Source organism: Diadema setosum, chromosome 16, assembly GCF_964275005.1.
Source record: "Diadema setosum chromosome 16, eeDiaSeto1, whole genome shotgun sequence".
Taxonomy (NCBI): Eukaryota; Metazoa; Echinodermata; class Echinoidea; order Diadematoida; family Diadematidae; genus Diadema; species Diadema setosum.
Genome location: NC_092700.1, coordinates 23,711,888 through 23,728,372, shown reverse-complemented (window position 1 = coordinate 23,728,372; position 16,485 = coordinate 23,711,888). Strand labels below are relative to the sequence as shown.

The 16,485-nt window shown below is 36.8% G+C and overlaps 1 protein-coding gene across 1 annotated transcript in view; it reads left to right on the top strand.

Annotated features, from left to right (window-relative positions):
- Positions 1 to 6,028: 6,028 nt before the first annotated feature.
- The window catches only part of LOC140239977 (uncharacterized), a 31,748-nt gene continuing 21,291 nt past the window's right edge, over positions 6,029 to 16,485 (top strand). Inside the window, exon 1 of the mRNA XM_072319788.1 lies at positions 6,029 to 6,051. The gene's annotated coding sequence lies outside the window, so the exon portion shown is untranslated. The remainder of the gene's footprint in view (positions 6,052 to 16,485) is intronic.

Here is a 16,485-nt window from a genome sequence, read left to right as displayed (position 1 = left end):
ACAGTAGGGACGCATGATAATACTATACAAATTTACTAACTAAGTGGGTGCTAAGTTCCTTCACTATCAGAATTACGAACTGAGATATATATGCTACAAAGTCTGTGACAGCAAAAATGGCTGTTTTCGTATGTATTGCGTCAATTTGTTGAGAGAATCTTGGTAAGGTGCATTTATCATAGAAAATGGACTCCCTGAGAAGTGTGTTAAGGTGGGTAAGCATAATTACAGGAGAGTAGTTACTACAACTGACCCGCAGGTTGAAATAAGCTTCTTTTGTTGTCCAAAATATCTACAAGCATAGAATCAAAAAATGTAAAAGAAGAACAAGTGCATAGTAAAGAATATGCTTTTGTCACGGTACTTCATGTGAAACAAGTCATTACTTAAGTTGATGAAAATTGTTTTGTATCCAGCTTTGTTTTTGCATTGTGCACACCATCAATTAAGCTACAAAAGCCTAATAAAGGTATTAGATTATTATCTGGTATAATCATAACAGCTAAGGTATTATTGTTCCTTGCTTTAATACTCTTTGACGTTGATTATGTGGTCGTGTCTGATGCCATAATTTTTCAATACATAAACTTTCCCATTCTGAGTGCACATCGAAACAGTCTAGTGTGAGAGATCATTAATCTGGGAAAACATATTTTGTGAACTTACATCTTTATTAATTAATAATTAATTAGTTGAAAAATGAGCAAAGAAATGGGATTCCATTGGGATTTGAACCTGAGACCTCCGGATTGCCAGCCCGGAGCTCTATACCGACTGAGCTATAGAAAGCCCTAGTACAGTGTTCGTTTGTGAAGCGTTACCCAGGAAAGTGATTCACTTTGTGTAATCTCGTACCTATTAATTAAGATTATGTTGCTTTCACGAGATTTTTAAACTATTACACTTTGTAATCTTATCCTGTGTACATTGAATTTCATTTCCAACGGCTTGCCATGACAATGTGCCATGCATCACCAAAACACCCGGAAACACGGTTTATCGCTGCTAAACTGGATGGTGCGTCTTAATTCATAGTAACTATAGTATAAGTTAAAAGTTCTTGAGGGCTAAATTATGCAGCAAATTACTTGCCAGTCGTTGCTGTTTTATATCATCAACTCAAGCTTGTGAACATACAATTGTATAGTGCAGTGATTTTTTTTTAAAGTTCTACGTTCAAACCTTTCTCTGTAATCTGTTTATATATTTTCATATATTTGAATTCCATATCGTCACATGATTACAAAAGAATTTGTTTTAACATTTCATGTCTTTTGCGATATTTGCCTATATAAATAAATTTATTACAAAAAAAAAATAATACTACTAAAATGTTTTCGCAATTCATTTCGTTTATTTCACACGAATTACTCTCGTTCTCATTTATCAGTTTTAAAACTTGCCCCTATCTATTACACTTGCGGTTAACCTAAATGGGTTTTCAGGCAACATTGTATAACATCATTGGTAAACGAAATTCATGCCAACATTCTGATGCCATTCACGAAAGTGTGATCAATAATCGCAGTTTTCTTCTGTTCTACAGCAATAGATATATTTTTGTTTTGTTTTGTTTCTGTGTTTGTTTGTTTTTTAGTTTTTCAGTGAGTTGTCACTGTTGCAGAGTAATCTTTGACACTTTAAGGTTTGGGGGGAATAACAAGTTTTGTTTGAAAAAGAATGTCTACTATGCAACTCATTTGTTTTCTTATGTTTTGTTTTATTTGTGTTATATAGCAAGGTGTGGGCAATTTATTCATGTGGGCTTGTGTCGCAATATCACCAAGATTCTATTGTAACAAGGTCTTGGTATAAATCATGTAATTACCAGCATTGAAAAAAATGTCATACTAACTGTCAGCTGGTTATCTATTATTGACATCTGATTAAATGTCTGCTGTGGTAATTACGTTGCGAACTCCATAATGAAAGCGGAATTATATGAAATGGGAGACTGGTGATTGATGATACTATAACAGTGTCACTTTGATAAACACTTAGGCATATTTAATAGATATGATTGTGCGAATATCTATGAAGTATTCGAAGACTATTTATTAGGAACATGTTACAATACTCCAAGGTTAATTTGTTGTGATACTCAGCATTATATATTCATGATATTATATATTGTATACACCTGTAGTAGCAGCCACGAGAATTGTAGTGCACTGTCCCCTTCTTGACAAGCAGCGTCAGGCTAAATTGGATTACCTTGATGATGGAGAGTTGACTGTTGTTTTATTTTGTCATTTTGTAGTAATGTGGATTATACTCTTTATCGGTTATGAGGAAATTTTTGAATAATTATATTATTTGTTATTCTTGGTTTTAGGAACCACTGTATAACACAGTGTTTCCACCACCGGGTTGTCTAATATAAGAGAATATTTTTAATGGTCAAGCCTTTGAAACCGTATATCATGAAACATGGCTGATTATTGTAATTGAATACTCTCACATACTATACATGTAAAGATATATCGATGATTCACATGAATAATCATAGTTTGTATGTGTATACTGAAATACAATGTGCATTGAATGAAGTACGTGCGTATTATATAAAAATGACGAAACAAAGAGCAATTGTCTTGGTTGTCTGTTATTTTCTAGTCTCTGCATTTTTCCATTGAAAACAAGAGTCAAGATATATGCTTTTTTATATCAGTTTATTTTCATATTTCTAAAGAAAATGGCATACACAAAATGTAATCATACAAGACTAAAATTACAAAATATAAAATAGGCGAAACTTCTCCTGAATATGCAACTGCCTCAATATGGAAAAAAAAAAAAAACACACACGCAAGTCTGTTTATAGTAGTATATCGGACTATGTATGATTATTTTAAGTACGAGAATTGTAATTGCGCCTATACACGAAAAAGCAAGCTTATTCGGTCGTATAGGTCCTAGAATATAATCAGGTGTAGCGAAATCTGGATCGCAGATATCTGTACCATATACTAGTAATTGAAGAGAAAATGATAAAACACGAACAAACAAATTAACTAATTAATAATTAATGCTACACAAAGAAACCACGTGGTGCAACATTATCAGTAATGCATTACTGACAAGTAAAGACGATGACGGAATCTGATTTTTCCCCTCGACATGGAAAGCAATTATTTTACCTGGAGTGTACAGATGCAATACATTTTATAATCTTGAATCTAGTTTCAAGCAGCAATTGTTTCTATACGTTTTGCATGTCTTACGCTATAACCCAGAAATTCTTCGTTAAAAAGAATGCAAATTCAGACTCAGTGTTTAGTTACAGTGAAAATGAAGTCGAGTTAAAAATTCTTTAAGTGAAAGTGCATCATGAGACAGTTTATCTGTCTTTATACTTAATAATACACATGATACATAATCTATATTTATATTTACACACAGACACACACGCACACACACACATACATCTATATAATGATATATACAATGTATGTATATATATATATATATATATATATATATATATGTGTGTGTGTGTGTGTGAGTGTGTGTGTGTGTGTGTGTGTAATAATATATATCATGCATAATCACGTACATATTTGTGTTAATTCACGCAGAGAAGTGGGAAAATGAAAATGAGGGAAAATATAGAAATATATTTATGGTACAGATGAGTAATAAAACTTTACGTTTACTGGTGAGGAACCACCAATTTGTATAATGCACTATATTTGCACAAATATCATTTCCTTTTCTTGCTCCAAAGTTGACGGAGTATGGAATGCTGGTAAACAAAAGTCACAATGGCATAATCCGCTCTTTTTCCACCAGAAAAAATTGGGAGAACTTCTAATACATTTGTATGCACGAAACTGGGTAGATCTCTATTGGCGACGCACCCGAGTTTATAACCTTCATCAGGGGCGAGCGCGATGCTTCGTCTACTGCAATCAATAGTTTCCCACGCTTTTTCTGTCTCTTTCTCTCTCTCTCTCTCTCTCTCTCTCTCTCTCTCTCTCAATCTATCTTTCTTCGTGAGCGCTCAAGCTGAAATAACATTGATGACTTTGGTTTGGATTTCGAAAGGCAAAGTGCATTGGCGATGGCAAAATACATTCAAAGTCTCTTGACCAAAGTCAGTAAGCCATAGATAGTTATTTAATACTCGTATATGATTTCTTCTTTCTTTCCTATACTCCTACACTTCTGCATCCCGTCATCTACATCCTCTCCTTTTCATTATCCTCTTCTATCTGCATAATTTTAGCCATCATTTATATGCATTGCTAATGCAGTTCCCAGCCAACGAGACGTCAATACAACATTAACATAATTATTCAAATGAACGTGTCGTGGCATAATTATACGTCTAATACAAAGTTGTGCGATTTGCTTCGATATATCCATGATATCACGAACGAGTGTCACATAAATCATCATTCCAAAACTGTACAAGACCTGCTATATCCAACGCATCACTACGTTTTTTTTTAAGAATCGGTTGTGCATTTACAACTTCTATAGACACGCATTCAACTTCTGCGTGTCTATTTTCTTGTCCATATTTATGCATAAAGCTCTTGCCTGTCGCTTACGCCAACATTTATAATTCAGTAATCAGGACTCATTTGATTTCATTTCCTTTCTTTCTGACTTTGTTTATTGACAGACAAACAGGCAAACAAACAAACAAATTAACAAAACAAAGACAAATCACTAATATCATTCTCCATTTTAGCATGTGGTGATGATTGCAAAATATTCGAGCTGATGAAAATTTCAATAATTGCAATTGTAAGAAAAGTTCTAATTTATAAGTGGAAAATTGAGCAAAGAAAATGGGATTCTACTTGTTGAAGTATAGTGATTTCATCACACGTATTATTATGCTTAACTAAACTTGATTCAGGTATATACAAAGGCACACTTTTACTGATTTACTGCATTAGAATGAAAACAAAAATATAGTGGAAACATTTTTTTTAATGGATTTGTGAGAGCTCCCTACTTTGGCCAAACTTCGTCGTATCAACGTGCTCTGTGTGATTTTTAACATTCGTTCAAATCAGGTAAACTGATTTTGAGTAAAGCAATCTATCCGTGGTCTACACCCCATTCTTCTGGAGCCAGTTGTAGCGAATGAACCAATGTAGCGTCAGTATTTTCTACTCTATGGTATCTATAAGAGCCGGGGGAGCACCCATACAGCATAAGTCAAGGTCGCCGCTGTTTTGACAACTAGAAACGAGAGCACGTTCATGGCGGTTTGTACAGGAGAAAACTTAATGGAGTTCTCGTACATAACACGGCGCCACACAGATTCACGCCATAGCTAGTTGGGACTTCTGGCATACACCTGTACACTATAGGTGCGCCCGTTGACGTCTGCCGAACTTGCTGGCATGCTCGTTCATACGCATCTTGTGCCTCAAGCAAGGAAGAAGAGAGGGACAAGAAAAAAAAAATGGTGCGCACCCTTCTGTGCCTTTTCATTCAATCGCTGATTAACATGACAATCAGTTTGACGATAGCTGCTGAAAAGAATCTTCCACCTCCATACTGTTTTTTCCTGCCGGGGTTGCGGGCTAGATAATGGGGAGAGACGGAATGTGGAGTGAAAGAAAAAAAGAGGAAAAGAAAAGAACGAGATTCGATCCAGTTGAGCGGACACGTTGGTCTAAACGGGTCTCGAAAAAAAAGAAGAAAGAATAGAAAGCAGTGCGTATCAGACAAATAAAAAGGCGAGGACACGTACATAGCACGTCCGTGCACTAGTCCAATGGGTAGGTTAACTTTGTAGCTGTTGTGTCTCACGGGTTAAGATTTGGGGCCGCATTTTTGGGGTCCTAAAAAGCGTAGAACGGTACAGCGATGATACTCGACGAACTGGTAGCAACTGTCATGACCGCGTAGCTTCCTCCAGCCAGGATTTGTGTACAGAGATTTTGTCAACTCACCAGCAAGCTTCTGTAACGTGTTGTAAGGTACAAGGGCAAGTGTGGGGCGTCTCACGAAGAATGGAGATACTTTGGATATCGTGTCTTCGGTAGCACCCCCCCCCCCCCCACTTGTCATTTCATACTAAGGAAGGTAAGTACGTTACACAATCACAGTAATGTAAAATGAAGTACGTCCACTTTTCTGTATTTGACTGGCATTGGCCTGCAATACGTTTCTTTCTACATGACGTGTAAAGGGGTGATTAAGGAAACGTTGCAGTAAACTTTATAGCCCTTGAACCTGTACAATGTGCGTGATAAATGCTGGTTGCTGTTACATTGCGTGTGATTGATCAAATAATATAGTGTATTCGGATAATGATCCTTATATCCATTTCTACGTACAATTTGTACATGGTGCGTATTATATAATTATATATACATATATGTATATATATATATATATATATACACATTTACATGTATATTCAGATATGTACTTATGTACATTTGTGTGTGTATACATACTGTACACTGTACAATGTACTTGTATATTGTATGTGTGCATAGTGTGTTTGTGTGTATCATGCACAAAGTTGAGAACTGTGATGTAAGATATCTACCTGTACTTGTACATGTAAAATTGGTGTATATCATTATCATTCAAGTGCAAACTTTGTGGTTGTGCGTTATGTGTATAGATACATGTACTCTGTGTAGTAAAGATTTGAATTGGATTGAATTTATTTGTTCAGCATTAAAAAAAAAATAAGATAATAATAAAAAAGCACGACAAAGCACAGAGTGAAGATAGATATACAGTATGAAATACATATCATCATGCATACATGTATGATACGCTGAAGGGAAGCAGATAATGAAAACTGAAAGTTTCCTTAAAATCAGGCCGACCCAGCCAGGCAGTCAAAAATGCATTAGCGGTAATCATTTTCATATTTTTTTTAAACAAAGGATGAACAAAATGCAGATGGAAGAACAGAACAAAAAAAAAAGAACATACACTTTGTACATGTACAGCAATGATACACAAGCACTACATTTACATTACATGGGACAGTACACAAACATTAATTATAGTCATTAGATGAAATAATGCCAGTCATGTACATGTACAAGCATGTCGAGAAGTTATGAATGATAATTTTGCACAAAATTCTCCTTAAGTTTACATTTGAATACATTGGAAAAAACAGCTTTACGAATATCATCTGGTATTGAATTCCATATGAGCGGGCATGTAAAAATTCTCAGCATTTCTGGTACGGTAGGGATGAATATGGCAATTCAAAGTGAAGCAATGCAGCACAGAATTGGGGGAAAGCTTTCTGTGCCACAAAAACATGAGATTACATGTACAAGTGTACCTACAATGTAATATATACTTATATCTGTAATATAGCGTTAAAATCTTTTGGGTATAAAAAAGAATGGTGAAGTGTGACCTAAATAAGTTGAATGATTACTTGCTCTCATTGAACATTTTTGTAGTTTTAAAAGTCTGTCTAGATACAAATGTATATAAAGCGCATCCCCAAACGGAAAGACCATGTTCTTAAAAACGCGAAATAATTGCACTGTACATAATGTACATGTACATCATTTTAAGAACAACTGTGGGTAAAGATTTAAGTCGAAAAGTATCCCAATATTTTTTGAAATCTTATTGCATACACTGTATGACATTTAACGCGTTGTTACCTACCTACATTTTGTACCTTCCTACCACTGTACCTACTTATTGATGCTAATTGATGACTCTGAACGCAGGCTTCAAGCCTCTATTATCAGATCAGATGTTCGTTTTACATCGGGATTAGAGTATAATATTGTAATATGAATGATTATACCTTATTTCACAGTAATGTGAAGGCAAAATTGTGGTGATAATGACAATGACAGTGATAGCGAAATATGACTAAAACAACACCTGTACATGTTGCATAACTGTACATGTACAATATAATAATCCCCTTCATTGTCAAGGCAAGTGATGAAAAAGTACAATTTGTACATTATACATTGTATAGGTGAACAAAATTTGTCTCTTTACTTTATCAGTTAGGCAAAGAAAATGATCTCAGACCTTGAAATCTTAACTTTATGATTTTCTTTTTTTTTCAGAAGCTGGTCTGAAAGCATGTACTTTATCCGATCTTAAAAAAACCATACAATATCTTAGAGCAAGGGGATTTGTCATTTGCCAGCACACCAAAGTATTTAATATTAGTCTAATAATAATAATAATAAGGTCTTATTTACCCAGGGTAGCCTTTTCAGTGTTGCCACTGTTCTACCAGAGGGCCCTGCTATTATTATTATTACCGTAGCATTGCCAGGTACCCATTTATACACCTGGGTCGAGAGTCTTGAAGTGCACGTAACGAATGTACAGTCACTCCACATTTGTATTTTATCTAAACTCACAAACAGTGTATATCTGGACGTATCGGGATATACTCTGTGTAATGTTAATAAGCGTCGCATTGTCTGCATTACCACTGAAGTTCATAAACGTCAAATCCGCCATTGTGAGAAAACGTACAATGTATATATACCAAAATTTGTTACTGTAGCGTGTCGGCGGCCATCACATCAAATCTGCAATACAATGAGGCATTCAGAACTCAATAAAAAGGTAACACCCGAAAGTAATTAAGGTTATAGTTTTCGTTTTGATTGACAATCTGTTTGAACTTCCTACTCTATCTAAGGATTATGTGCATTAGCAAAAGCTGTAAGAACATACATATGTACATATGAACTGGTGTGGCTGATAAATAGACAGTAGATTTGTTTATCTTAGGAAAGACGAAGTCACATGTGTCTAATAAAGGAACGAATTAAGTGGAATAAAGACGAGAAATTAACTCACATTGACAAGTACGCAAATATCGCTCTCGTATGAGCTATTACAGAGACCGTTGGGATTACATCTTAATAGCTGGTGCTCTTACCAGGAGCCATTTTCGAGATACACATAGTAGATGGGTTTCTGGAGTAGCTAATGAGTTGCCTTTGGAATCAATCAACAAAGACCAATCATTGCTGTTCTCTACTGTACACTCAGATATCAATGAGTTGCCACTCCACAATCAAGTTGGCAGTGAAAAAAAGAAGAAAAAAAAAAGGTAAATTAAAACAAGAAAAATGGTAGATGTTTCATCAAAATGTGGAATGAAACGTATATTCTGCAAAATATGAAAATTTGAAAACGTACAAGTACAAATGTGTGTACATGTACATTTGCATATGAAGAGTTTGTTTGCAAAAACCGATAAGTCCATTTTTGAAGATTTTGAAGTACGGTCTCTGTCATAAAGTAAAATATAATACACTGTACCTTTTAAATGATATATTGGTCACTACTAAATAATACAGGTACATTTTTGAAGTTATGGTCAAAAGAAGCAAAAAAATTCTTATTATTCTCTTTATTTTTCTTGACCTTTAATCGCAAATATCTCCATTTGGCAAATATGGACTTACAATGTATCGGTTTTTGCAAACAAACTCTTCATATACCTACAAATTGTACGAGGCAGCAATTCGAGGATGACATTATGCAAATTAATTGAAATAATCATGTACTATCATCCAACAAGACTTTCACTATCTTGCACAAAATCATCACGAAATATATTTTTCCTTGAACGATACTCAAGCAGAATATTGATGTTATATTACATCAAGACGATGTTGTTAGGATAACGTATGTAGAGGCAGTTTCAGCCGTATCAAAACACGTACAATTGTATACGCACTCGCGCGCACACATACTCACACACACACACAACACACACACACAGATTTATATGATGATTTGTGTACAAACCAATGGGAAAGTGTAAGCAAGTAAGTATAAATTATGCATAACATGAACACCACCTCTATCACGTTGTTGATTATTACAATATACCACGTATAATCATATCCACGTCTGATTCTGATAAAGATTAACATCCTCCCTATCTGTAATTGTCATTTTATCTATTAAATACGTACAAGTACATGTAACATGGCGTGACATTACACCATACGGTGTACATGAACACCGAGACAAGATAAATGGTATTGTTACGTGTAAACCTACATGTATACCCTGTATATGTGACTAACATTGTTCCATCACAAACAGACAGACCAAGAATCTGTTTGTCTCTACATTGAACATCTATACCCCAAACTACACATTTTGTAACTGTACTACGATACAGGAAAGGAGGTTCATATACACTGTACCAAGGAGCTAAGGGACTTTTAGACCCCTCCCCGCCACACATCCCAGGGACCCCGTTTACAGTGCGGGGTTGGGCCGAGCCCAACCTCAATTGCGAGGCCGAGGCCCGCAATTTTGTCAGTTTACACTGCCGGACTCGGCCGCGCTTTTGATTCAAACCTTTCAATATTTAGTGGCGCTCTGCTTGTAAAGGCCCGGTCCCACTGCACTTACGGATGCAAAGAGGATGTAAAGCGTACAAAAAATCTTGCCATCCGTTGGAAAACGCTACGAATCCGCTGTGTACCCATCGCATACGTGTTTCATCCGCTCTATCCATCGAGCATCCGTCCACTGTGATTTCATCCGCGCAAAAAGTTTTAAGCTGCTTAAAACTTTTAGAACGGATGAACTCTCCGGTGTGTACGATGTAAATCCGCGACATACGAGCAGCAAACGTTGTATGTCCGTGCGGCATCCCTTAAACGTCCGCTGCATCCTCTCTGCATCCTCTGGGCATCCTCGCAACTCACATCCGCTGCAGCTAAAAACGGAAAGAGGGAGGAAAGATATGGTACATGGAACGTCTTTACCTCGTTAATAGCACGTTAATAGAAAGGATGTAAGCGTATGCATCTCGTATATAAAGCATTTCGAAAGCATCCCCTCTGCATCCGCTTTTTCTGCTATGCGTCCGTTTCGCAATTATCTCCGGTAACCCCTTCGGAGCTGTCATCCCCTTCCATCCGCTTTCATCCGCTAGGCTTCCGATCAACATCCGTTTAACATCCCCGCTACATACTACCCACGTCCGTTCTATTTCCGTTCTGTTACCGCCAATTTTCGCCAAGTTTGTCAATTTCTGGAGCGGATGAAAGCGGATGAAGCCATCCTCGAAATTTTGCTCGTCCGCTGTGTCCTTTCTGCATACGCTTTGTGTCCGTCGGCCAGTGGGACCGGGCCTTAAACAAACGCAATTTGGTATTGTCTGGTTTTCAGACCCTTTGCCATATGAATTCCGTGGCGACGAAGTCGCCGTTCGGGCAAAGGCCTTTGCCGAAGGAAAAATCCTTTGCAGGACAAAACCACCTTAAATTATACTAGTTTCCGACGTTGAGGGGGTTAATATCCTGAATAGCGAAATAGTACGGGCAGAGGGTTTGGAAGCCAGACTAAAATTGGCCGCGCATTTGGCCCAGTTTGCGTTTACACTGAGAAAAGGCCGGGCTCGGCCGCGGCTCGGCCGCGGCCGAGACCACCTCCAGAGCGAGGCCAAATGCGAGGCCAATTTTGGCCCCGCATTTGGCCTTTTGCGCGTTTACACTGAAGCGGGGCTGGGCCGAGCCGCGGCCGAGCCTCGCACTGTAAACGGGGTCTTATTAGAATGTCTGTTCCGTTGTATTCACAATTAGAGCACCGGTACATTGCCTGCATACTATGTCCTGAATACAAAACCATGCACATATGATACATCATATCATTTAAAATCTTGACATCATCAAGCAATATACATTGTCACACTACTAGGATAACATCCCCCACGTCTCCCCCTTTCAACTTCGTTTTGCAGCATAATCTATTATATCTGATGTTTATATAGGAGTTATATACAAAAGATATTCCTGGCCTTGCAACAATAGGTGAATGCAATCCATGTGGCAATGTTTGACACAAAAGAGGTACATGCATGTGTACCACGCCTGCACAGCAGGTGTACTGTAGGCCTACAACTTTGTACTTGCTTACGAATGACGTAATGGTCGTCCACTGGATTAAAGCAGAAATCACTCGTGACTCGCTTTAAACTGCATGGTGGATTTATTGATTCGCCTGTGGCTCTGTTCAGCTATCCACTTACCCTCATGAATGGCGCGCTGAAATGAGATTTCTTAGATGATGGGCATCTTACGACACGTTCTGAAACGTCAGGGTTGGTATCAGAGGATAAATGTTACCAAATTGTTATCCCGACAATGGGCCTCTCTTCTGCTCGACTTCTGTCAACTACAGTTGTGTATATTATTATGTGATATTTTTCTTTGCACACATTAACAAAGTGGGGGGTCAAAGATTGAACCTCCAATGATCGCGAGGCGATCTAAAACTTTTGTAAAAGATTGCAAGACAGGAACGACTTCCATAAAAATTGAAATGTACATTTTACATTATATACAATAATCCATCGTTTGTTGACTGTACAATGTAGTTAACACCTGCAGTATGTTCAAGTCCTTAGGACTAGCAGAAGTTCTTCACCCTAGTCAGCTCTTGAAGCGTAGTTATTGGAAACATTAGTTTCTTTGTTCAATAGTTCCTTTGGTTATTCTGTCGAATATGACTTGCTCAAGCTATACCTGCCAGTTTACCAACGTATTTAGATTTAGAATAAAATTTGCATTCATTTTCCAAGACAGCCTCTTCATAAGAGGTTCATCCACTTGTAAAATAATACTCGATGCATTTCAATACCTGGATCCAATTTGCAAGCTTTCTCATAAGCAAACCTTTATAACAAACAAAAAATAAGAAGAAACCTGTTTACATTAAGAATAAGGAAAAATTTAGGCCGGTATACCTCAGGCGGAAGAATACCAAAAGAATTAAAACAAATGCTACATATATATTACAAAGTACACTGTAAGTCTGTAGTTGAGGTCTACAATTAACGACTGCTTGAGAATTTTGTTTTTCTGGAAAAAAAAAAGCAAAACAAAATAATGACCTTCATATATACCTGGAATAATTGCAACGGACATACAATTTTACTTATAACTTGTGAAACAGATAATCGGACTGTGAAAATCAGTATAAACCGTTATTGCTGGCTCATGCCTCTCATGGTAGTGGGGGGGGGGGGGTATTCATGACAGTTGAACGCATCTTGAAGCGCATCTAAAGACGTACCACAGTTGATAGTGATAGTGATATACCCCATAAAAATGATTTTATGGACACTTTCCTTGGACCATGGACCTAAAAATGTGTACTACACATACACAGACAGTGATCGCCCGTTAATTAATTCATGCACCTAGCTGTTTCTATCAAAAGCGTCACAAAAAAAAGAAGATTTATTTTAAACGCGCTTTTTCATTTGCAAAATGAACGTATTGTACTTTAAAAAAAGACAGCAACTATTTTAAAAGATTCATAGTGATTTATAATCCATTTTGTCTATTTTCGCATTTTGATTCAGAGTAATCATGGACAGTAACGGTAAACATAGGCCTACAATATTAGCTTACCATTAAGCAACGATATTCCACACGTGTGTCCACAAGTATCTACAAATGTAGCAATGTATTTTTGTGATGCAAAATTGGTCATGTTTTGAGAAAATATGCATGCTCCCCATCATTGGTATTTATTCAAAGGCAGTTGAGTCTGAAAGGTACCTCGGCCAAATTACATGTAATGAGGGAAATGGTTCTTTTGTCAGTGACCATGCACGATTACACAATCATCATTGTCCAAACATCGGAATGTACATGTAGAATGTATTCATGAAGATGCACAAACACATTGTAACAGGTGACGGTGGTAATGATGGGATCAAAGAAAGATCTCCGTTCATGATCCATATGTGTAGTAGGTCCGTGATTACAGGAACATACTGTCGGGGATACTTTGTTCATATACTGAATTTAATTAAACTTCAAATGAAATGAAATATTAAAAAAAAAAAGTTAATTTAAACTGTACCCTCCTGAAACGTTGATCTAATTGTTACCATCCGAATGATTCAGGCAAACGAAATTGGTATGATATAATCGTTAAAAAAAAAGAGTTCTTTATAGATTGATATGTCAGATACACTGTAAGAGTCGAGCATGCTAAGTCCTACCAGTTCCGATTTTTATTTCCTAAATTTTTGAGCAATTTCTATTCGCTCATCTTCATGTCTTTACCGTAATGTATCGCTAATGTTTCATAAGCAGGGATGGCAATAGATACTGTACAGTAGTAACCATCGTGAAGACATTATCTTCCTTAGAGAGTGGTTGGTCATTTACATACAATAATTATATGCAACGAGACATTACTCAATTGTTTTCCTATACCTGTGAGGCAGACCCAGTTTGGCACATTACACTTCAATATATATTTTTTAGTGGCGGCATCAAGGGTGGGCTCCAAGGGAAAATGATTGTTGTAAGTTCGTGTCATGAACCTCCTTGGATTAGTTGTAATACCTGTCCTCCTTGTTGTGCAGTCTCCTTTATACGTTGACCACACCCCTCGATCTCTGCAGGGCAGCTATGGGTAATTGCTCTGAATTCCAAAACCTCTTATTAAAGTAGAAAAATCAGAGAAGCCGTGAATCCGCGTGAAATAATACAAAATGTATGTAAATTGGAAGAGTTGAGAAAGCGAGAGCTACTCATTCTAATATCACACAAGGAGTTGTCAATTTGTTTTACTCTTTATACACTTTAATGATTCATAACTTTCTTATGTGTTAACACACACCAATTACTTTGTAGGCCTAATTTTGGCATCAGCAATGTAAGAAAGTATGAAACAAGCTTGGAAAAGCAATGGATTATATACGTCTACCTATCGTTTTTGTCGAACTATATGCGTTCAGTCGATACCAGTTTAAATGAAATTAAGATAAAGATACAATGTAACAGACAAACAATGTGCATGGAAAACTTGAGAGACAGGAAAACGAATGTATAATATGTATACAATGTATAATGTACATAAAAATGTATCAAATACTTAGGTTTATAACATGATATGTATAATTTATAGAGAGGAGCCAGGCCCTTCAGAAGAAAATAGTCAATTACGGCGTACATTGTTCATACATGTACATCAGGCATTCAATCGGCCTTTCCTACAAGACATGGACGAAGGGAGGAAGAAGGATACGGAAAATGTGCTAGACAAGGCATGCAATCGATAGCCCAAATCCAGGTCCTGTAACCGAAAGATCGATATTGAAGGCCACTTGTATGTCTCGTTGTCTGCTTGTAAACAACAATCTGAGCATTTGTAACGTATCTTACAGGTCATCTTGTATACTAGCCATGTGCATGCAGGTGCTTAAAGGGATCGTATAGTTTTGATTGAGACCTAATTTCAGGTTTCTAACATTTTTTTGGTGAGATAATGAGAAACCTCTTATGAAATATGAAAGAGCATGTACTAATTATAATTCCATGAGAAATTCAACGTTTATTTGATGAAAATTGGTTTTGAAATGGCCGAGCGATTCTAATAAGTGTGGGACCAACACTTTATATGATCGCTTTGTTTTACTTTGTTTTTTGGATGTTTCAGTCATTCCAAATCCGATTTTCATCAAATAAACTTTGAATCCCTCTAAAAATGGTATGCTCTGTACTATATCATAAGTGTTTTCTTGGTATCTCACAAAAAGTTAAAAGCCCAATTTTCATCTCCACCAATACTATACCATCCCTTTAACAGGAATAGATACCAAACACATACAGACTGTACACGCACACATGGCACAGAAGAGAAACAAGTCTTCGTCATTTTCAATCTTCAAAATGTGGAAAAACGATGCAGTGGCATTACCTGAATACTCGTCCATTAAATGCTTATTTTATTAATGCTGAAAAGAAGAAAGTAGACAATGTTCCTCACAGACTGATTCATTACAAAATCAAGACTTGGGAAATAAATGAACTACAAAAAAAAAAAAAAAAAAATCATCGCCCTGTAACAAAAATGTCCTTAGTTGATCTAAGGTGTTAAATAATACATGGCAAGTGTCACGTAGCTTTGCAATTAAGACTTACAGTGCCTGTACCAAGACAAGAGCCACATGCAATATCATACCCGATAGGCTTGTGCCATATTTGTATAATTTCAATCATGCATTGTGCATAGACGTTGTGATTCTTGACTTGATTGTTACGAAAACATTATCAAAGAATATAAGCATATACGCCACAACCAAGTGTCGCATGGTCATTAGTGTTGAAACATGTTCAGTCAGCTGTATACAATGTAGTTGAAATTGTCACTGCGAATCGCTACAAAACTTTTGAACTGATGCCCCCCCCCCCCCCCGTGAAAGGAGCGAGATAAACTTGTTTCTATTTGGTATATTCAGTGCAATGTATTACCATAGCTATGTTGTTGTGTTTGTGTCTGTGTTTTTTTTTTTTTTTTTAGGGGGCGGGGGTGTTATTGCTGTTGTTGTTGGTTTGTTTGTTAGTTGTTCTTGGGGTTTTTTTTTATGTACACTCATGTACTCATTAATGCTTGCGACCGGTCTTATGCCTCCACTATTGAAGATCAGATTGTGGTGCCATGTCAAAATCATTGCATGCGGTTAGAAGACGACTGTACGTATGTCCAGTGACCTTC